Source organism: Agelaius phoeniceus, chromosome 3 (assembly GCF_051311805.1).
Source record: "Agelaius phoeniceus isolate bAgePho1 chromosome 3, bAgePho1.hap1, whole genome shotgun sequence".
Taxonomy (NCBI): domain Eukaryota; kingdom Metazoa; phylum Chordata; class Aves; order Passeriformes; family Icteridae; genus Agelaius; species Agelaius phoeniceus.
In genome coordinates this window covers 35,308,124-35,332,422 of record NC_135267.1, presented here as the reverse complement: position 1 = coordinate 35,332,422, position 24,299 = coordinate 35,308,124, and the positions used below count along the sequence as shown (strand labels likewise).

The following is a 24,299-nucleotide window of genomic DNA, read 5'->3' as shown; positions in this document are numbered from 1 at the left end:
GCAGTTAGGCTCTGATCTACCTGAGATAGAAACTGTGCACGACTGGAGTAAAGGTAGTCCCATCTCAATTCTCCTGGAGAGAGAGAATGAACTGAATAAAAACTCCTCTTTCACCAAATGAATCAGAATACGATCTAAATCCTCCCCTTTAGAAATAATCTTCATTATTTCTAAAGAGTATCTTGCCTATAGATTCCCACCAGAATTTTTAAGGTACTTCAGAAGACAATGCAAGGAAATATTTTGGGGAAAAGGTGTCCAAACAGGGCTTTGAGAACAGACACCTCTCCTTGTCAAAAAGGGGTGATCAGTCTCATCTTAGGACTCATCGAATCAAAAACATAAATGAAAGTAAACCAGAGGATAAGCCCTCTCATCCTTGTTTAGTATGGCTCAGTGGTTTCCAGAATCAGAGGTAGCAAAATGAACTGATACTGTGAAATTGAAATGGTAATGCTCTGCAATTATTGTCAATAACACAGTCACAAGATAAGAGAAGGATTTCTTTGTACTGCTTTATGGCAAGTGACAGAACCTCTTAATAATTTCAGGAGAGAAAACTGTGGAAAGCAAATTTCAAATTTAGAGTATGAACCTGCATGGTGCTACAGCCTGCCCTATAGGATAAAAGCAAATGGATAAGCCCTACTGAGTTCTTGTTAGCACTGAGCTAACTGAACTGAGCACTGAACTTGTAGCCTGAAAAACTCAAACGTAGCATGAAAAACTTAAAAACATGAACTTTTTATCCAAACCATTTTGGTTTTAATCCAGTTCCCTAGAAGATGTAGTATCTTTTACTATTTAATAGTTCAAAGTCACCAGATCCTTGCAGAACTTAATTTATTATTTCTTTAAGAAAAAAGTTAAGATAATTAAAAATAATTATTGACATGAAGAACAATTTTGACATTCAAATACTGTATAGGTCTCTAAATAAAATATGTACAGTCAAAGAGCAGTTCTCTCACAACATAAATATTATATTTTTTGTCCTGCTTTATAGAAGTTAAACTGCAGGATCAAAACAGTCCTCTCTGGCCCTAAATTCACCGTATCTCTGCTGATTTTAAATACCGTTTTCCATTAAATAAACAAGTGTTTACCCATTGTGTTTTTTATGACACTAATACATATGGAATACAAGAATTATCTTAAGCTAATCCCTGGACTTTAATACTTTTTTAATAATTTTCAATCAGTTAATTGTTTTCTTGGGACTGAATGACAGGATTTAATTTCACCAGTTCAGATTAGTATTAATGACTCTTCCAGAAGAATTTGAATCCTCCCTTCTTGTATTCAGTCAATTAGATTCTCAACCTTGTTTTTTTTAAAAATAATCTGCTTCAACTATCTCAGTTTATTCTTTAATATAGAATTGTGAGATAAAATTATTTTAAATATTTTTATTTCTGTAGATTTCTTTGCAAGAAGCCATGTGCCAAAGTGACCTCAACAGGTCAGGACTCCATTTTCTGTTGAGCAGCTTTTTTGCTATCCAGCCTTCTGCTGAATTGTTCAGATGACAGTTCTTTGTGAACAAGAATTTGAAATATAGAACATAGAACACCATCTTTCTTATGACTTTAGTTCTCAATCACATATGCATCTCTGGAATAGTCTTTTCCATTCACTCATCTTCAATTTTTCCATATAATATGAACATAATGAAAGTATTAGTGGAGTTTCAGGTTCAGTTTGTTCAATTTTTTTCACAGACTAAGTTTTGTACTGAAATTCTATGAGGTTCTCCATTTTTATCATCATCCACAATTCTTTATCATTGTAATTTTCCAAAATCTTATTTCTGAGAGAAAGTAAGCTCTTCCACAGCCAATATCTTCAGTTCTGGCAGTGCAGGAGCATCCTGTTTCTGTGCTCCAGCAATGGGTCAGACAGCAGATAGAAATTTTTATATTGTCAAGGCTTGTCTGTCATTGGGAAGTCCTGGGATAACATAATCCGAATCATGAAAGACAAAGCTGAGAAAAGAGACAAAAAATTCCATGAATTTTTGTCAATTTTGTTTTAGGAGTCCCATTAGGTATGGAGAGAGGTACACCAGCGGTAAAACCACCTTGATGGGAACGACTCTCTGAGTGAGACTTTGCCAGATATTCATGACTGCACTTGTGCCACAAGTCCCCTGCCATGGTGGCAGGCATCCCTTCACTGGTGGCCATCAAGAGAGCCAGTTCACCAGGAGTTTTGTGCTATGTCCAAAGCAAAGTAGACTGCACCTGCTGAAGATAGAGCAGAAGTGCCCTCGATGCCGTTTATAGGTACCCACATGCAGCTGGGCTGCCACTGGAGCAGACAGGTAGAAAAGTTTATGAAAGTTATTCCTGTACATGGGACTGAAAAGTCATAGCGTTTTCTTCAGTTTGGGTTATCTTTCTAAGAAAGGTTAGAATTAGGGATTTTTATTTTTTTTTAACCTGGGACAAACTGGTATCCTACGTTGTTTGGGAATTTTTAATTGTGTCTTTTTCTCTTCCTTTTTCTCTCTTCAGGCTATGGACAAGGCATTTCTTCAAGTGCATGGAAAGGCAAACAATTATTTGGAGATTCACTTGCTTCCTCTTCTTTTATGGAGATGTGTTATTACTAGCCTGTTTGTCAGATGTCTATTTTTGAGTACTCTGTCTCAAAGCCCTTAAGGGGCTTCTGTGTGAAATTAATCTGTTCTAAATGGCCAAATAAATTATGACTGTGGCTAGCAAGACCCTGGTAAAGGAGGTTACCTAAAGTCTGTGACTGGAGTTCTCCTCCCATGAACTCCCTTCAGTAGGAGAGACTGGTCTGGGCTTGTCCTTTGAGAAGAGTGGTACAGCTGGGCAATCTCCAGTGCAAGCTGCTGACCAAAGATCTTCCTGTGCCCAGCAGTCTCTTTCTGTGGGGCCAATATATTTCACCTGTTCAAACAGCAAACAGCGTAATTACTCGACAACTTAAACTTATTTTTTATTTGGATGATAACAAAAGAGTTTTGCATTTGTTGGCACTGGGCAGCTCTCTTGATTGAGTCAGGTAGAAAAAAAACAGTTTACTCTTCTCTAGGCATAACTGCCAGGGGACCACTCACTATTTCTTTGTTGAGGAAAACTTTTCACCATCCTCTGATCCTGTTTTTCACTGCCTTCTTCCAGGAGAAGAGCTCTAGCTCAGTGAGTGGAGAATGTTTCCCCAGGGATAGAAAAATGTAACAGGATGTTAGAAAGTATTCTCTCTGACTTCTCTAGCATTCTCAATTTGTGAGTGTTGGTACATGTTTCTTTGGTTGATGTATGATGTACTAGGTTCTATGAAAGTGGAGGAAAGAGAGGGCAAGGAAAGGAAACAGGACCTCTGAGTTCTATTTCTTTGCTGCTGTTTGTGAAGAAACAAGGTGACAATAAGTACAAATTCATGTTAGGTGCCTTAAGTGTCAGGTGATAGGGCAACCCAGAAATTATGTCAATTTATATGAATGAGGGAAAAGAAGCTATTGTTTGCAGGGAGGAAAAAATGATGGAGGGAAAGCCTATATAAAACCTTTCTAAAGTAAGAAGAAGGATATGGACTGAACAGAAAAAAGGGTAATCCAGAATCTACTACTTGCTCATAAGCCATTCTGTTGAAGGATAGGTGAGGAATACATGCAGAATATATTATATATACATATATGTATATACACACCCTTGGCAGTCTAGAAAGCTGTTAGTACAGACCATACACAAACCTACCCCTGGACTGGGCAAGAATCATCTGGCTTGTGTGGTATTTTTGGAGGCTGTATAGCTTATAATGGCTCCATTTTCCTCATGTCAATGGTGTAGCAAGCATCTGGATGATGTTTTCCACACAAGCAATGAGCTATTCTCACTGACAAGGTCCTAAGACAACCAAATGCACCATGAAAAATGTCTGGCAGAACCTGAAAATATTGGTGCATGCTGTCTAGGAGTGAAATGGTCATGGTCAAAAGGGAATATGCATCAATCAAAAATTCTTGGTTTGAGTTGTTCAGTTGGCTTGAGATGCAGATATTAGTATTCTCCTGCACATAATAAGTTATGTTGATCCTTGTTAGTCACAAAAGAAGGGCAGTGCCAGATATTTGAAATAGATTGGCAATATGAGCGTGACTAGTGAAGACGATGTATACAACTGGCCTACAATGAGGGAGTATCACTGTATGATTATTATAAATAACAATATATTGAATGAAGACAGCGGGGGAAGTCTGTTATTTTGATAGTCTTGGAGTGGCTGGATATGGTATAATTATGGAACATGGCAATGATGCCTTTCATAAATCTTGTCAAGGATCAAGCAGATGGAGAACAGCCTTGCAGAAGCTCCTTGATAATGAAAGCAATAAAAGATTTGCTAACTTTGAATTGTAAAGCCCTATCTCTTTAAATGTCAGATATAGATGCATTAGTGTAGCTAATGATCCTCTGAAGGAAAGGTCCAGAAAATAGTCTGCTGCTTCTCTAGATCTGTCTGCTGCTTCTCTAGGTCTTTCCTCACAAAGGGCTATCTAGGTGGCCTTTTCAGCCTGAAATCAGCAGCCCTCTCTCTATGTGTATCTGTCTATGGGAAGATGTAGTTTCATGTGTGAGTGCTCATGACATATGTCCCATTTAAGTTTAAAAAAGACAGCTTGACCTTTGTAAAAATGTAAAAATTCAGTGTTTAAAAAATGCTTCTGTACTATACAGGTGCTGAGAAATCTCTCACATTCATTCTGGTCACAGCATTGGGACCTATGAGAAAAGGCTGCATCTTGGTGGTCCTGCCATGACCCAGTCTTGCTCCCTCTCTCTTCATCCCCATCCTAGCAGGACTTAGCTAATCACTTTTATTGGTGCAGGGGGTACATTTGTGCAGGTGTTCTCGATGAGTCCAGGGTGATGAATTCTGGAAGAGTTGTGGGGTGGTGGGTGCTGTGCCTGCAGGGGGCTCATGCTCTGTGAAACATGTGCATGTTGGGACACAGAGGAAGTTCTCAAAGGTCCACAGTACAGAGTTAAACAGAGAAGCCTGGGAAGTGGTGTTCTTGTTGGGATAGGATGTTAAGAGAGTGGTATCCCTCTAAAAATGTTTAAATCAAAGCAAAACTAATTGCATAAATTTATGCATTAACTACATAAATTGTTCTTTCTTATGTTGAACTGACTTACACATGGAAAAAACTTCCTAGCTCTCAGCTACAGTTGTCATCAACAGGATAATTCTGTTCCTGAAAATGCTCACTTAGATTTAGATTAAAAAAAAAAACCACTGATCATAAAGTCAAAACCTAAATGAATATGTGGGTACAAAATTTCTGCCACATCTTGCTAGTTCTTTAATATTTATGAGACAACAGAGTACCTCTCAATTTTCAGTAGTCCTTGAATTCTAACAAAAAAATTTCCAAGCCCAAGTCATTAATTCCTGAAAAATCATATTTATTTCAGCCCATGGCATGACACATTTTTATGATATCAGAGATTTAACCGTCAATGTCTTTAGAATGTATAATATAATGTAATATAATATAATATAATATAATATAATATAATATAATATAATAATATCCAAAAGGGACAGTCATCTAATAAAGCAGCCTACTTTATTTTTACATTTTCTGTTGCTACTGATCAGATTCAGTTTGTGTGCAGTACAGAAAACAGACCACTACTGAAAGAAAGAACAAAAGGCAAATCATTGTAAAATCTGAACTGCCAGAATTAGGCCGTCATGTTACAAAGTGGTAATTCTTTCTGACAGCCTCAGCTGTACCAATCATGACATTCGGCAAATTAGCCAGGCCAAGAACAAATAAAAAGAAGAAACAGGTGTGAAACCAACTTCCTGCCTCCCAGGATAAATACATTGTTCACTGAAGGGCAATGCACCTGCACTATTGTTTCTAGTTGGCAAAGGGGGGTGGGGGGAAGCTTTTAAGTGCAAATACACTTGAGACTTGATAAAGACAAGAGACTTCTCTATAATTTCTGTATAAATGGGCATTTCTTTCATGATCGTTTTTATAATTTTACTCTTTGAGGAGACATTTAAACTGTAGTTTGAATAAATTATTGCTCTGCAAGGGAATATGAAGTAAAGCTGAATATAAGCCTTTTCTGGGCTTTTCATAAAAATGAGGGTGACCTCACTGTTTCTTTTATGATTATGATCTTTCTTCTTTAAGTTGCCCTCGTGGCTGAATAGCACCTCAGTAGGGTCAGATGAAGGAGCCTGTTGCCATCACCCTGCTGAGGCCTTGAAGGAATCCCTTCCCAACCAGGTGTACTGCACTGAGTTTATTTGCAGAAACCAGAAGAGACGTAGAGTAGGAGACAAGAGAAGAGCTGCAAAAGGCTGTAGTCTGCATACCTTAATTGAATAAGTTTGTTGCTCTGTCCCTAAGTTATCCTTCTGCATTGGTGCTTGGGAGCTTTTGATTCATGATTATTGCAATGGGCAGACAAAGGAATGGGAAGGTGGGAAACTGTGATTTCCATTAAAGAGCAGCTCATTTCTCCAACCCAAAATAATGAACTAGTGAGACTGCTTTCTCAGATGTTTTCTTCACTGGTACAGATATGATTCTTAGACACATATTTTAATAAATCATTCTCTGCGTGTGGATGAATGCAGACCAATATCATAACTGGAAAGTTGGTATCCCTTGATATTCATGGTTGCTGTAGGAAAGAGCAAGGAGTAAGAGGGTTCAGCCTCCACTGATGATTCGGGTTTTTTGTCCCGAGTACAGACAGTTTAGCACCTCCACATTTCACTCTACATTGGCAGAGATGAAGTGGGTATGGAGTAACACATTGAATAGATATTTCCAAGAGGCAGAATAGCTGTGAAACAGGTCCTAGTTTTTTTGGGGCAGCTGCTGACCCTCACCGCCTTGTGGAGCAATAGCCCCTCCGGCGCTCTGGGACAGACTGATGCCTGCAACATGTGCTGTTTTACAGCAGCACCTGTGCCTGAGGAAGTGCAACAGGTTAAATTTCTGTCATTCTCATGAATCGCTGGGAAAAGGAGAGGAAACAGTGGTTTCACAATTATGAGAATGGGAGAGGGTCCAAGTGAGGTAGATAGGGAGGCTTCTTGTGTTGACCTCAGATTATCCCTGAATTTGTTTGTAGCATCATATACAACATATTCTGCTTGCTTTTGTTTGGTGCTTGGTTTGTGGTGGTTACTGTGAGAGCTGACAAGGTCTGAGCAAAACTGGTTCCTCACACACACTGAACACAGACCAGTGAAACTGGAGAATGAAACTATTTCATAGAAATGTTTCTGCTCCTGCACAGTAGATTTGTTAAGTGAGCATTTCTGTGCAGGATCTCAGGATGTTTTATTAATGCAAAAGTTGCCTCCTGGCAGATAAGTACCTCCTCAACCTTCTACTGCAGCCCTGTGATCCTTACCTATAAGGTTATCCCTGTGACAAAATGCCTGGAGAAACGGGCAGCTGTGCACTCGTTATGTCACAGAGATCAGCTATAAACTTGAAACAATTTAGGGCCAGAGAAAGAAAGCTGTTTTTACATTGATGTAAAAGCAGTCTGTGCTGCATTAGGCGATGGGACTGGTATAGGTATCACTAGCAATCGGTGCTATTATTTGAATATTTTCTAGATTAGGAGTTGAGATGCTAGTGCTACTCTGGCAGCTTTCTCTAGCCAAGGAGAACTGTAAATGGGGAGACTATAACAGCTTTACTTGAGGTATTATTCAGAATGAGTTGTACACTTGCAGTGAGGATTAGTGGTTTTTTGTTCGTGAATTTTTATTTATTTGTGATTATTTCTGTGAGAAATATGACAAGAAAAACCTAATTGAAGTTCTGTGAGTGAGCACAAGCACTTGCATCATTTTAACATCTGTAACCAAGCTCAGTTGATAATGGTGACTGCTATTATGGCATCTTCCTCCCCTCCACACAAGACCATCTGGGATTTGTGTTATGTAAGAGGATTAGCATTTTTGCTTTCCTCTGTTATTTAAAGTATTTCTCAGAACCGGTTTTTGAATAATAATAACAACAACAATAATTGGTCTGTTTTATGTAGGGCTTTCTGAAAGGAGAAGTTGGGAATTCTAAAGCTACTGCTCTTAAGGAGAGCACCTGGCCTCGCCATTTGGGTTTGAATGGGATTCACTTGAAACAGGGTTTTTCAAGCTGTGGTGGATAGGACTAATGGAGGGCTGATATCACTGGATGAAATCAAGGGTAAAGCATAAATTATTGTGAATGGATCAGTTCCAGCAAGGAAACCATTGTGATTTCCGTTTCCTCTTCTCAGGCATAATTATTCATCACAGTTGTTTTAGGGAAAACCTCAGCTTCAAATCCTATCTCATAAAATTATGGTAGTGGCTGGTAACATTGCTTATTAGGAGAGCCTGAATTGTATAATTTTCTGAGCCTGGTTTGGGTTGTTTAATGATTTGCAAAGATTGAAGTATGTGGGCTGAAATTTCTAATATGAAGGGTTTCCTCAAGACCAAAAATTTTGAAAACTTCTAATCAAAGTAGGTACCTATTTTTCAGAACTTGATAAAAAAGAAATAGTTTTTACCATGGAAAAAAAAAAAAGTAGTGCTAAAGGTTTTTTAATCAAATTCACATAAACTTGAACTACGAGTACTGAAGGCAGGGTTGGGGAAAAAGAAGTAATTTTAGGTCTGTGGCAATTTCTGTGCCTTAAATATTTTAAAAATATCCCTGTAATGGAATCCTAGTGTAACCATAGCTTTGAGGTTTGGGTAGTAATCTTTTCCTTAAATATATTAAATAAATTTTTAAAAAGTCTAAATTCTGATGGTAGACTTTGTTTGAACAAATGTTTTAACAATTAGTTCTTCTGACTGGAGACATAAGAAAAGTAAGAGGGTGGTGTACAAATCCCACTGTGCACAGTAAGTTCATAGGCTCCCACCGGAGAAATCTTGGACTACAGGACTCCATGGACATTGTCTGTGCTCCAGTCACCCACACATCTTGACAATCTCACACATAAGAAACATCTGCAGCAGGACTTACTATACACCAGGAAAGAGTTCAGGACTGCTTTTGTTTAGGGTTTTTTTGTGTAAATGCTGCTCTCCTGCTGGTGTGGGAGCAGTCTGGTAAAAGCAGTAAGGTAACAGCCGTGGCCTCTGGGTGCCGGAGCTACAACTGAGACAATAAAAATGGTAGAATGAAGACTGATTTTGGGCCTGGGAACTCATTACTGGCATTACCATTCTGGTGCTGGAGCTCGGATGGAAAACTTGTGGTGCAAGCAGCAATTGACTGCAGCAGATGGAAGCTGAGACTGGGTGAGGTTGGAGGCTAATGCTGGAGCAAGGAGCTTGGGCAGGGGGATGGGGAGGGGGAACAGTGGGTGGCAGCTCTGTGTGCATCAGCATTCACTCCCTTCAAGCCTGCAGAAATCCAGGGAATCTTGAGCCTTGTAATTTCCCTGCTTCCAGCAATTGCCATACAAATCTGCTGCTATTAATGGTAAGTACACCAGGCTGACTGTGCTGGGTCAGCCCACCTCACCCAGTTTCCTGTCTCCTCAGCAGTAATGGCCTGAGGGGGAGTACAAGCACAGACCGACAAAGTGTAAATTGATGCATTCTCAACTACCACAGTTTTTTTTTTCACTAAGAAGAAATCTCTGCAGTCGGTATAAAGTTCTCCAGTAGCTGCTGACTCACAGAAAAGTCAAAATAGTGTCCCACAATGGCCTTCCCTTTTTCAGATGGCTTTGTAGACCAAGCATTAGGGAAGCACACACATAAGTATATGTGCTGATGGTGCGTGCTGAAGCACAGGTGAGAGGAATCCTTCTTTGCTGCTTCTTCCTGGGCTTTCTTCCCACCTGTGGCTACACAATCACAGACTTTTGTTCTGAGAGGACTCTGTCCCAGTCAGTGCTGAAAGCAGACCTGACACCCGAGATGAACTGATGCAACAGGAGGGTTTGTCATCCGATATGGCCATCACCAGAATTAGAAGTTTGGAATAGAGAAAGTCTTGGGGTGAATGAGTGAAATTTTTCCTAAGTGACTGGACTCTGTCACTACCTCAGAGACCTGCAGGCCTAGGGAAGTAATTTAAAGGTAGCCCTTTAAGGGTGGAGACTGTAAATTAGATTAATCTCACCTTAGTTTAGAGCTCTGAGCATCTGGGTGTCTAATCATAAATTAGTCATTATTGGCACCTGCTTTAGTTGATGAACAAAGTGCATCTGTCTCTAACCTTGGGATGAAGCTAATTTGGGGGTTTCTATCTAGTGATTGTAACAGAAACCTGAGACTCAGGGCATGTGAATACCACCTTGCTCACCTTGCTTGAGACTATTTTGTGAAAAAAATATTGAATTATTATAGCTTTTTCCCTCAGAAAAATATAAACAAAGATAATTAAATAAGGAGGTAAAAAGAACGAGGATAAGGAAGTAAGTAACCAAGCAGAGTAAATTATTTATCCAACAGCTGTATGTCAAATGATTCCTGTGCATTCCATGTGCTGTGAAGTTGACTTGTGCAACTGTAATCCTCTTTGGGTTTTGACTATATAAATAAACCTGTATAAAGTAAATATAAAATTATCTGGACAAAATTAGTCATAGGTTTTTCCTTTTTTAATCCGCTCAGTGTTGCAAAAATAATCTGTTAGCAACATGTCTACATACTGTACAAGGTGAACAAGGTGAATTGCTTTGTTTTATGATTCAAAGCTATTTATATAGTAATTTCTTTTTTTTTTTTCCCTAACATGGCTCTTATGTCGTAAAGAATATCCCTGTGGTCCAACTTTGCTTACTTTGTGGTTAGTCTCACAGGTAAGTGTGCTAAAATTTAGGCTGTTCTCTGTCTTTTAGGAAGTAGTTTTCATAACTGATTAAATAGGAGAAGGAAATTAGAAACAAGGGAGATGGAGGGACCCAGCAAATTAGGTGATTACAGGACTCAGAATATGCAAGATTTAGGCTCATATTTCTGTTTTGAGTCTGTTGGAGCAGAAATCTGAATCTAGAGCTGCCAAGTGCAGAGGTGTGTCTTCTCTCATTTGGGTTTCTTACGCATGAGACCTGAGTCCATTTTCTTCAGATGCAGCTTAAAAACAGTTGTTAAAAAATAATTTACAGTAGGAAGACATTCTTGATTGGCAACTAGATGAGAAAGTCATTCTTCATGAAGTACAGTGTCTGATCAACACCATGTAGATAGCATAGGTTTTAAGAAAAATCATCCCAGTCAAACTTCCAGTCAATTTCTGTGCAGTCTTCTTGTGAACCAGACAGAGTTGTTTTTTTTATCCAATCTGCTGATCATGTTTTACCAGTGCAGAAATGTGCATTTTAAACATAACCTGTAACAGAATCTTACTGAGTGAACAAAAAAAAAGGAGAAAACAAGAAATTTATGTTAACAGCACTGCAGATATCAGAAGAATGTTATTCCTACTGCATTGTTTAGGCAGATATGCAGCTCAGTAATGCCTTCCTCTTCCCACCCGCGCTGTCTTGGAACCAACTCACAATTCCTATTGGGCTTCAGATTTCAATTCTCTGCACTACAGAATGACATGGTTTTTCTGCACAGTGTGTTTTCAATATGAAACAGAGTATATTTCTGCTCTGTGAAACCTCTAAATTCTGTCTCCATGCTGGAGGAGTCATTTTGCATTGTGTTCCTGGTTGAATGCCTGAGAAAAGCTGTATTCCTAGCTGAGAACTAGATTGCAAGGAAGCTAATCCTTTTATGTATGTGTGTTCCTGCTTTCTCATTTCGGACATAGCGAGTATTGTTAAGAATCTTGGCATTGCTCTTTGCCTTGACTTTCCATGCATATCCATGTGCCAAATGTCATCAGAGAGTTTTTTTCCAGCTGTGTATTTTTCTCATGTACTGATAGACCATTATAACAATGTGCTCATAATGTGGGGTAGTGGAGTTTGGGTCTTACGGCTCCAGAAGCCCATCATGGCATTTTTCAGTATGGATTTGAAAAAAACCTTTTATTGCCTCTCTCCATCCTCAACTGGCCTCTTCTCCTTATAATCGTACCACAAAGAGTAAGGTCAGCAAAAACATATGAGAAAGGTTTAACAAACAGGTTCTTTGAGAATATATTCCAGGCTATAAATATGTGAAACTTAACGATTTTTGTTGTGAGTGTGAGGCAGGGCTGGAGCCCAACTGCTTTTGCTGGACATAAATGCTAATATTTTTCTTAACATTTTACAAGAGTCCATTGTCCAAATGCATTGTCCAAATAAGCCACAGGAGATATTAATGTGCAATCTGGTGAATTTTAGCATATATCTAGCATGCTAATATTGTATTTTAACATGCACACTCATATATTTTTGGAAACTAAGCTTTCTTCTGTAGGAGAAAAAAAGAAAATAAGATAGTATTATGGGTAAAGGATATATTTTAAAACAGAAAAGTATACTTAGGAATATAACCAGATGTAAAACAATGACTGTGGCTGTAAATTAGTCAGTGATTTTTTTTCCCTAAGTATCACACATAGGTTATTTATTGTCTCCTCTACAGCTGGTCAGGGCTGTGATTTTCATCCTGTGAAAACCATTACAACAAGATATTCTTTTTTGTAAGGCCTAGCTCTCCTAGATTAAAATCTATCTGATATGTTTGTGTGAGGAGTGAGAAGTGCAGGAACTTAATGAAGGAAAAATAAAGATTGTTCTTTTTATCACTTTGTAATATATATCATAATATATCATAACCTTAAAAGCTTAAACATGCTTATGGTCAAAAGAGATTTACTCCATTAATACAAGAAACTAATATTTTCTCTGTTTCTTTTTTTTTCTTATATGACTAATATGAAGTATTATTCTGAAATTTTGTTCTGTAATTTTTCTTTTTCTGGTTTTGACATGCTAACTCTTACTGATGAGAGATGTTTAAGTACATTTTTAATAAAATAGACATGACTTGCAACACTGTTGCTATCAGAAAAGAAACAAAATTTCTTGCAAAGCCTATCTAAAATTGAAGTTGTAGGACATACAAATCTACTATCTAAATCCTCATTTTCAGTGAAAAAAACCAATAAGTATTTAACACTTTTGGTGTTTTAAAGCTCAGATTTGCTCAGGATTTGTCTTGCAGTATGCCTTAATCAAACTGTAAAATTTCTCCTGTTTATCCCTATAGAAAAACAAATTATTAAAATACAACTTCCAGGTAGTTTAGATTTCAGGATGTTGATATATGGTCAATTCTTCCTTTGTTCTTTTATTTTCATATTTATTTTTTCTCCCTCTATTGATTTGTATGTGATTTCAATCTGGAAATTGTCTTATGGGAAGTTCCAGCTACCGGCTTTTGCTCTGCCTTTCTTCTCTAAATAAATAGAACTGGATTTTCAAATTTAAAGAATACCTGGCATTTAAAGAATAATGAAAGAATAATTTAGATTATCACAGAATATTCTGAGTTGCACAGGACCGAGATGGGGATCACACCGTGAGCCCGAGAGCATTGCCCAAGTGCTTCTTGGACTCTGTCAGGCTGCTGCTGTCACCACTTCCCTGAGAAGTGCCAGTTCCAGTGTTCCAGTGCCCAGCCACCCTCTGGGTGAACCTTTGCCTGGTATCCAACCTAAATCTCCCCTGACAATTTCAGGCCATTCCCTCAGGTCCTGTCCCTGGTCACCACACAGTGCCTGTCCTTCCTCTTCCCCTCATGAGGAAATTGTAACTGCAGTGAGGTCTCCCCTCAGCCTCCTCTTCTCCAGGCTGAACAAACCAGTGACCTCTGCCACTCCTCATACAACCTCCCCCCAAGGCCCTTAACCATCCTTGTTAATCTAAATTCTTGAGTGAACCTTTTGCAGACTTTTCTGACACTTCCTACTATTATCTTATAATCCTATAGATAAGATGAAGCCCAGGAATTTATAAATATTTGTTCATAAGCTTTGTTTTGTTTTCCATGATAAATTAAATCTTATAATTTGTTCATGACACCACTTTAGTACTTGAAATCATCTCAGTGTCTCCTGGTGTATTGGTTTCCAATATACCTAACATATACCTTTTTTTTTTAATACCAGAAATTCAAGTCAGAAATCCCAAATATATTAGGGAATTATATTGCATTTATCCAGTTGTCTGTATCAACCAAACTATAATCTCCATCAAACAATGAAATCCCTTTTGTTCTCATATATTGCCTTCCATAAAAATACATTGAAGTAAAATCATAAATATTGTATAACTATGAATTAATTCTTGCTCAATTCTTTCCACATATGTTTTCATTATTTAGCCCAGAATTAGATTCAGGCCAGCTAGCTTATGCTTATCCAGGTCATTTCATTTGCCCTTTTAAATATTGCCCCAACCTTTCCACTTATGATTTCTCTGCTATTCAAAGATGTGTCAAAAACTAACAAGGCTAGGAGTTGTTTTTCTGCCTCTTTCAGGATTCTTGACTGCAGGACTAAAAGGACAGACTTAGATTTAGTCCTGCAGCCAAGTGCTTCTTCAGTAACGTGCTCTATATGTGCTTCCAGCTTTGCTCCAAAAAACCCCCAAATGTGGTTATTGCCCTTTTGTTTTTTCTGCCTTACTAACAGCTAGTGGAAAACATTTTTGAACAGCTACCAATCTAACTGAGAAAAACTAGCAGGTGGATTCAGACAAGCAGACAGAGGCAGAGCACAGGGAAACCACATTTGGTCACCAGGGGAGAGGGTGATCTCGGCACATCGGGCTCCTGAATCGCTGCCAGTCTCTGGCAGGCATCACAGCAAAGAAGTATTTTAAGGTGGATTTGAAGGACAGAAAGTAAGGAGTCTGGGTTCCTGACTAAACATTTGGTTTGTGATATAACATCAAAGAAATCCAAATTTGGACATGGAAGGGGAAGAATACTTTCTTTTCACCTCTTCACCAAATTATGGATAGCATCATTTTTGTTGTCTCACTTAGCAACATGCTGGCTGACAAGTTTTTTAGAGTTTTTTTGGTTTGTTTGTTTTTGTTTTCTTTCTTTTTTTTAAAATAAGTTTAAACCTCCTTTTGTTCAATTAGCATTTTTCAAGTGGAGCTGAGTTAGTTGAAGCAGATGGTTTATCTTTTTTGGTAGTGCTTCTAGTTGGACAAATGAGACTTATTTCTACATCTTCCTCTCTATTGCAGTGCCTACAAAGTCATTCCACATTTTACGCACCGTGTTTTGACTTATTTAATGCAGGCGTACTTTCCCTGCAGTAAACATGATTACCCAAATACTTTAACTAGAGAGCTTCTGCTTTCCTCTCTGGTATAATTAGTCACACTGCACTCACACTGCATTTAAAGGGGGGAAAAAATCCACACATGGAGCATCTTGCAAATGTGCCTATAATCCCATACAGCTGCTTTCTTCACTTTATTCTTTTTTGACTGCTTATAGAACAAAATTGCTGCAGCTGGGCAGAAAACTGAGCAAAGTTGCAAAGGCACCTCTCCTTTCTTTTCTTTGTGGAATCCACCCATTCAGGTGTTGAGGGATAGCTCTTGATTAGCAATTGCTTAACATGGGGCTAAGTTTTCTTGGATTCTAGCATTGAATAACTTGGCAGGATTTCTATTAGGTTTGAATTTCAAAGCCAAAAGAGTGATCTGAGATCGCATACTGGCAGTTCCACAGTGGTAATTTCCATGTTAAAAGAATACTTATCACCAGCACCACAGCGAAAGAGGCAGCTTTACACAGAAAGGCCCTCTTGTGAAATTAATTTGGTGTTTAGTTTATTAAGAAGCTGATTCCAAATGTGCATTTTTTAGTTTTGTGTAAGGAAAGCTCTTTCTAATTCTGCCGATGTTTTGAAGGCAAAGATTTGGTTGTTTAAAAAATGTTTACAAAAATTCTGCTGAACCTGTTTTTCATTTATATGGTCAGCATGCTTTCTAATTCCTGCTTGCTAGAAATGGAGCAGGAGATGGAAAAGGGAATGATCAGTGTCGATTCAGTAAGATATTGGCCAGATCAGTTTGGCTACTCTAACTTCAGTAGGTAGCTTGTTTGAGAGATTATTGATGGATTTATAATCAGTAAGCTTAAAAGAATAACTTGCTTGGCAAAAAAAAAATTTAGATAAGGAAGGAAAGGTGCATTTGTTAAGAAAAGAGCCCCTAAAGATTATCCAGGTCTGTGCATGTAATATAAAAGTAGAAATCTAATATAGGTCAGCTAGTCTCTGCTTATTTCTGTCTATTAACTGTAAATGAACTTTGGGCAACTTGTTCAGATGTAGTCATCTAAAATAAACTGAGATTAATTCCACCCTTTGGTGTTTGTTTTCCTCTAACACTGACTTGTTATGTTCCTCCAAGAGTCACGCCCACTCAACGTCTTGTCTGTTTGGACAGAGACCTCTTCTGACAGAAGGCAATCTTGTCCTGTGTGCTGGTACAGAGCTCAGTCCTCACAGAAGAAATAGGAGACCTTATCTTTCTTGAAGGGTTAATGTGCCCTAAGGAAGCAGCAATCAACAGACATTAACTTGTGATCACAAGCACAGGAGCTGTATCTTCAATGGACGTGTTAGAGGAAGGGTAAAAGCTTCATGGAGAGCTCTCCATCTGTTGCTAAAATCAGCAAGGGGACAGAGCAGAAAACACACCAAAACAGAATGTGTGCTCTCCAAGCAACATTTATTCTACCTATAAAAAAGGAAAAGCTAAAAAGAATCAAACCTGGTTTATATCAGGCCTTCTTCAGGCTCTGGAAAAAATGCATATCTGACTGCATTCGTCAATGAATATCTAATTCCTCATGGCCCATTTGAAAACAGACCACCTTTGAGAGTAATAGAGATTACTGCAACACGTGTATTACAGCCTTTTCACCTCTGAGGTGAATGTTCCTACAAAAAAAGCAATACCCTGGGCAAAATATGCAGGGAGCTAAACATCTCTTCATTTATTGCAGGAGATAATTTTATTCACTGAGAAAGCAGCACATAAAATGGAAAAGGAAGAAATGAATGTGTAAAAGGAAGAGGGGAGTGGGATTGGGATTGTCAGAAGATACAGCCTTGAGAAGCAGGATCTGAGAAACAGTTAGTGACTGAATCCTTTGTACTAATGAAAAAGAAAACTAGATAGATAGATAGATAGATAGACAGATAGATAGATAGATAGATAGATAGATAGATAGATAGATAGATAGATGAGCTTAAGAGTTTGGGGAAGGAGATTGGAAAGTTTCTCAACTACCTTCTTGTCATTGAAATAAAAGCTATTTTTCATATATTTTAGAAGATAGTTCAACTAGAAGAAATGCATATTTATGGTACAGATAAATGTTTTTATATTATGCAGTGTTCAAAAAGATAATTGCAAATACATTTAGAAGATAAAAGTTTTATTAATTTAAAAGAACTACATTTAGAACATGGCAAATGATTATTCTGTAAGTACAATTTTATTAGTAGAGTTGTATTAATAGAATTATTATTTTCCTCTCCTGCCTGGTTAATTATTATAATCTTTCTCTGTTTATCTATTTTGGAATTTTTTTCTTTTAGTTTAAAAAAGATATGTGCTCACTCTCCACGTTTTCTTCAAAGCAGAAAACAATCCAGTAAACATTAGGACTGAACTCTCAACCCAACTCTGCAAAAGTAGAATCATAATTAGGCAAAGTTAGTTTGTCTGCTGCTGTGTGTAAACAAGTTGAATAACTTCATTATTTTCAAGCTTTGCCCCTACATTAGAATAATTCACACTACTTCAGGGAAATGACACCTGCTAATTAACCACAAGCAGACAAAGCACTTTAACAGCCATAATCAGTCATTTTCTCCTGCAGTTTAAAAAAGATTTTAAAAAAATATACCAAGAAAAAGAAAGAAAAAAAAAGATCAAAACCTTTGTGACAAGATGTTTCCATGAATCATCCTCTTGAGGAAACCTTACTGCTTGAAGAAGATTTAAATATAATAAGTCACACATCTGTTCAGAAAAGGAATTAAGTAAAGTCACATATATGCTCCATTGTATTTTACACAAACACCTGTTTGGGACTTAGCTCCACATAAAAATAGGTATTTAAAGTGGTCAATATGGATAGTCAATATGTATTTATTGAATGACTCATTCCTAACAGAGGTTTCTAGAATAATGAACCAGCAACTTCCCAAAGTTCTCTCCCTCTCCCCTGACAAACCTTGCCTTTGGTGTTGCACATCACTGCAGATGACTGAAGCTAAGTGGTGTGAATCCCAACCCCACAACCCTGTCCCCAAGTAATTTATATTCAACATGCACAAGAGAAAGTATTTTCAAAAGGAAATCTTATTCTTATTTTGCAGTGAGAAGATGAAGCATGGAAAATGAATCTCCTACACATGGTTTCGCTGAAAGTCTGTGAAGGAATGAGACGTAAAGACCAAACTGCTGGTATCCTGCTTCAGGAGCACTATAGTCCTAGTTATGCCTTTTCCTCCTCTGCTTTCACATCCTAAGATCCTGCAGAATTGTTTCAATTGTATTTTAAAGAGTTCCTATAAATCCTGATTTCTCAATTCATTTGCAACAATTTAGAAAGTACTTTACATGTCCTGGTGGGCTACTGCATTAAGCAAAACTGTGCTGATACTCTCCAGAACTGGTAGAAAATGTTAAAACAGCAAAACCTTCTTGTTCTCTCATTCACTCAATACCTATGTTGAGAGGAAAGGATTTATTTTCTTGGGACATACTAGGAAAAAACCCTTAAGCTAGAAGTGGAAGACATAAGAAAGTGGTTTCACAGTAATTGCTAGTAAGAAAACTAAATAGAAAATCACAAAACCCAGATATTGCAGTCTCAGTTTTACAGTAGTTTGGAGGCAAAAAAGATCCCTGGGGAAAAGTGCTGAAACAGCAAATGAATTATGGAAATCCATTTCAGAAATTGAGATTGTGAAGGTTATTCACAAAATAAAAGGAGACTCCATGAACAAAGAAAAAAGTCACAGCCTCACAACCTTTCAGACATATGCTAAGAGAAGTGAGCATGTTTGATATTTCCATTTTACAAGTAAGAACCAGATAGACACCAGATATAAGAAGATGCTGAGCAGACTGAAGAGCTACACAGTCTTTTTCCCATCACAATGGGAAAAAGAGCATGTTAGGCAATTCCAGTGTTAGACCTTTCATCCTTTGACCCCACTGTCCCTCTCCAGAGATGTACTGTTCTCCATTGTGTATTTTTCTAGGTATCTGCATACCTTTTAAAAATCCTTGAGCCAAATAAGTACAGTCTTTATCCAAAAATTTTAATTTTCTAAACCACAGCTCTAGCTATTGCCACAAAATTATTATACACTTTGAACAGCTTCTGGAAGAGTTTACATGCTGTGCTTGCTTGAGATGACAGGAGACAGGAAGTTTGCACTAATCATTAAGAAAGAAGGTGGCAGGAAATCTCACTCTTCAGATCATGTAAAGGATTCCTTGTGGTCTTTGCTTTGAGAAATTCTGATATCTCCACTCTAAGGCTTTGTAATTGGGCATGTGTAACCTCTGCAGGTGGGAGTAGTACATTTCCTTTCCATGGTAAAGTTTCACAAAGATTGGCTGAGCTGAATAGAGTTGAGCATGGCTATGTCCTGAGCTTTCCCAGGAGAAAGTTATCAATTGCTGCAATCCTAGAACATTCCAGAGAATCTCATGCAAGACAGTACCAAAAAAGCAGCCTGGGAACTGAAGCCAACAGCCCTCTTCTAGGAACTCTGAATGGGATGGCTGGTTATCGTTCCTGGCAGAGAGTGACCCAAACTTATCTTCATGTCTTGCAAACACCATATAGCTGCAAGATGACCGCTTCCTCTTTGGTCGACTTTCTGTGAAGTCCTGCTGTTGAGGGATGGAGAACTGATCTCCTGGACAGATGTAAGACAGTGACAGCCTATGCTGTGACACAGTGGCTGATCAGGATTTTCTGGCATGTGACAGTGTTGAGTTTTATCTTTTCTCTGCTAAAACATATGCAAAAGTATTCTTAAAGACGTTGTTTAGGATGCAAAGTCCAAATCCAGTGAATTAGGTGATCTCAAGATAACATTAATTTGCCCCTATTTGTAAATGTATTGAAAGTTCCCATGAAAATATGACCTTGCCCAATATTTTAAAGACATGTCAGAAATAGAATTAAATACTCTTTTATTTGGCATTTGCTAACATTTAATTCATTTAACAATCCAATCCAATGCAAGTAGCTTTCCTTTACTGTTGTTTTTGTTGTGTGGTTTTGGTTTTTTTATTGTAATTACAGACATGTACCTGCACATGTTTATGCTCATATAAATTTACAATACTGGGAAAAAGGAAGCTGTGTTTTCCATTCAGTATGAAATGTCTTGCTTGACTTGCTTCCCTGTAATGATTCTTGAGGAAGATAAGTAAAATAAAAAGGCTAAAGACCTCATGAACTCTATGCTACACCTGTAATTACAGTACTTAAGGGTTCTTAACCACACTGCAGAAGAAAAAAAGGAAACCATCTCAACATAAACACTCTTGGGTACATGCTAAATCTGTTCACTTTTTTCTTAGCCTACCACCTCCCGCCAGCTGACCTAATGAACAAATCTTTTCTGATGTCAGAAGAGTCTACATTTTAGCCATTCCAGCTGGGAACAAGCAAGGTTGCATGCTGCCATGGCAGCAGTAACTGAGAATGGGATAAATAGAAAAGGTGGCAAAGGTGTCCAAAAATAAAAAGCTATAAAGAAGTGGGATTCTGTTTATCTGCAGTTAGGTGGGTGGGGTTAAGCCCTCCACCTAAGCCCTGATGAGTAGGAGCCCTGGCCATGAGATTTTAAACCTCAAATGTCAGCATGGGAGCTGTGGTGATAAGTTGGTGACTGAGGAGATCATGGGCATTTGACAAGATCTCATTTGTCCAGTCCACAGAGGATGCTCTGTTTCAGTTCACATGCCAATTCTCCCTTTATTACTTGGCCTATAATGCAAGATGTGTTTCCTCCGTGATCATCCTTGAGCAATGTAAGCTCATTCAATTCCTACAGGGTAGACATCCTTGAGTAACAAGTATTACTATGTAACAAGAGTTCAGAGACTTAATATTTTTCCCTTTGGTTTCCCTGAGAGTTCATCACAAAATTGTTCCAGGTCTGCTTTGATGAAAAGAGCAGAGTACTTGCAGGCAAAATCCTGGCAGCACACAGAATACTCATAGTTTCCATTTTTAATTCTGCACTTCCTGTTGCATGTATTTGCTCTCGAGCCACTTCATTTAAATTATGAAATACAGCACATTTAAACAAAAAAATAAAAAATTCTACAGACTTGCAATGAATACATGCAGCCAAACAAACCACACAGCACAGAGCCCACCAAATGTGTTGTGTGAAGGTGGAATCACTGAGGGCTGTAGAAAATTTAAATAATTTAGAGAAAATATTTGTGACACTTTGATATAGCCCAGCTATTTGACATATGAACAGTGAAGGATCCAAATTGTGGTTGGTAAGGTAGGTTCAATAAGGAAGTATAATCCTTTATCTGTAGGAATTGTTATAATTAGTTGTTTCCTCTTCCATTATTGTCTAAGAACTCTGCAGTATCTTCTTCAGTATGTTGCAAGTTTAGAGTGCTATATAGGATGGGCATATGTTGTAGTCATGGAATGGAAATGGCCATATATGTGTGCAACACGTCACTTGTATGTTCTTTCACATAATCAGAAATGAAATAGTCAAGATTTATTTTCCTTTTGGTCATGTTAAGAGAGAGAGGTTAGTTCATACAGTCCCTGAGTACTTCCATGTGTGTTCACCCTTAACTAAAATGCATATCACTCTTGCAGGTGACTGAACAGTGGTTACAATGTAAATTATTTAGGACTTAAAAAATGAGATGACATTTGAAATGTGTCATTGTTAATTAAAAAAAAAATTGTTTTGATGTGTTATTCCCACCCACACATGCCTAAATTTGTCCATCTACCTTTTTAATCTTTCTTTTTTACCCTACAGGAACTTTGTCATCCTCCTCAACTGCCATCTTCATTTAATGATGAAAAAAACAACAGAACATGCAAGTCCAAAGACACTATGAAAAATATAACCCAGGCTCTGCTGCAATAAAGAAACAACAATGTAAAATGTGGAACAATATCTCAGCAGTCATTTCTCTGAATAGCCTACTCATATCAATCAGATTACTGCAGTGATTAAAAGAAAAAAAAATAAGACCAGTATTATTTTAGAATTAATGTAATAATTCGGCTTTTAGACTTCTTTTGTGTCAATTTGACAAAACAGTCAGCTGTGGGTTCCCTGGATTGCTGTGGAAGCTGCTGACTTGATCAGTTAAACTGGAGTAGTTCTTCCAGTGCTCATGGCAGGTACAATGCTTTCCTTGGAGACTGTGGAGTCTATTTTCCCCAGAGCTTTACTACCACTGGGAAAATCTTTTTCTCCTTGCTGAGCAGTGCTGGCAGAAAGATGAGGATGCACCAGATCAGGAGGTTACTGTGCTTGCCAGAGGAGATCCCACCCACAAAACAGCAGCAGAGCTGTCATGGCCCCACAGTTCTCTGAGACTGTAACTTCAATTATCTTAGCATACTGCTTCAAAACTCATTACAAATGTATTATCCATGCAGCAGGCTTTAGTAAAATATCCACCCTATTCCCTGTGCCCAGATCCCTGTGAAAAGAGCACAGACACAAGAAGGGAGCTGGGCCTTGCAGCTACCTACAGCCAGAGCTGCTGCAGGTTTGGGGTAGAGTTGCTTCACATAACTCAATGTTTCAGCTATTTAACTCTCTGCAAGTCATACTTGGAAATTTTAAGAAAACAAAAAGACTTAACTGTAATGAGAAATAAATAGTTCTAAACTGCAAGATGAGAAAGGCTGAGAAAAGAAATTTGGAATGAAATCACTTTCCACCGAGAATAAATTTGGCTGCACAGCAGCTGTATGAAGAGCCAGCCAGGTGTTGGTCATGGAACTATAAGCTGCCCTTTGTAACTTATTATACAATATTATCAAGTTTGTGTAGAATATAAGGCTAACTATTATGATTATATATTTTGAATGAGGGCATAAGCTTTAATAGATATATAGTTGCCTCTCATAAGACCTGACCTTTGGCAGCCGGAACACCATGTCCTCTCACATCATGGTTGTTTTTGAAGAACAATAAATGCTTTACAGTGTAGAGAGTCACATGTGTGGGTAGCCTACATATTGATTCAAACAGTACTTTACAAAGTCAAGTTCAGGTTTACAAGCCCATAAGAAAATCATCAAACTTTTGCAACCTTTTTGTATCCTTTTTAATACAGAAGTTTTGCAATTTCAGCTTCCCTGTGCATCTGACAGAAATCTGGTAATAATATAGATTTTGTCATTTCATCTCAGAAGGATAAACTTAAATATACTTGAAAAAAATAGGATATAGCATTACATTTAATTATTTACTGTTGAAATAATACAATGTTGTAGGACCTAGAAATTGAAATAAACCTTGGAAATACCTTGCATTGGTTTTTCAGATTCTCTGTAGTGAAGACAAAATGAGAATATATTTCTGTGACAAGAACCCCCAAATATAATGGACCAAGAAACATGACAACTTTTGTGCTCTCTGCTGTTGTAGAAAGGACCTCAGGTCCTTGAAAACCATGATCCCCAAGCAGTTAACAATTATGCAAATGCAGTCCATGCCATTAGAACAATATAAACAAATGAAGACAGAGAAAATTCAGCAGTCACTGTCACCCTTTGTATGGAGATAAATGTGCAGGAAAGTAGCAATGCTTGAAAAGTATACTTGTTTGATTTATTAGAGCCTTTTTTGGTCAGGGTTTGCAGTTCTTTCAAAGAAACAGCATGTGTCTTTCTCAGGTATCTCTGGGTGCTCTGCTCTGTTGCTGAAGCATTAGCAGACTGACAACAATAAGCCCAGAGTGGATGCAAAATGCTGTTGTTTAAACATCCCCTACTCCTGTACATATTGCTCATTCTGCATGCTGGAATTGGAATACAACTCTCCTTTTCTTGAAAAGTGTGTTCTTAACATAAACTAGATGCCTGCTTTTCTGATTTGGAACATCTAAACTCTCACTTCATGAACAGTCATGAGTCAAAAACTGAAGAATATTATTGGCACATTCTGAGTCATATTGCTATTTTAATAACTACACATTACACTTGCACAGATTCTCACAAGAGAATGAATTACCTTCAGACAGAAAAAGAAAAAGGAAAAGAAAAAGAAAAAGAGGACAGAAAGAAAAAGGAAAAAAAACCCA

General features: G+C 37.9%; 1 long non-coding RNA gene across 1 annotated transcript in view; it reads left to right on the top strand.

The window, feature by feature from the left end:
- The window catches only part of LOC143693534 (uncharacterized), a 243,419-nt gene extending 219,436 nt beyond the window's left edge, over positions 1-23,983 (top strand). The window contains exons 8-10 of the long non-coding RNA XR_013181293.1: positions 10,789-10,835; positions 18,338-18,425; positions 22,013-23,983. This is a non-coding gene — a long non-coding RNA (uncharacterized LOC143693534). The remainder of the gene's footprint in view (positions 1-10,788; positions 10,836-18,337; positions 18,426-22,012) is intronic.
- The last annotated feature ends 316 nt before the right edge of the window (positions 23,984-24,299 follow it).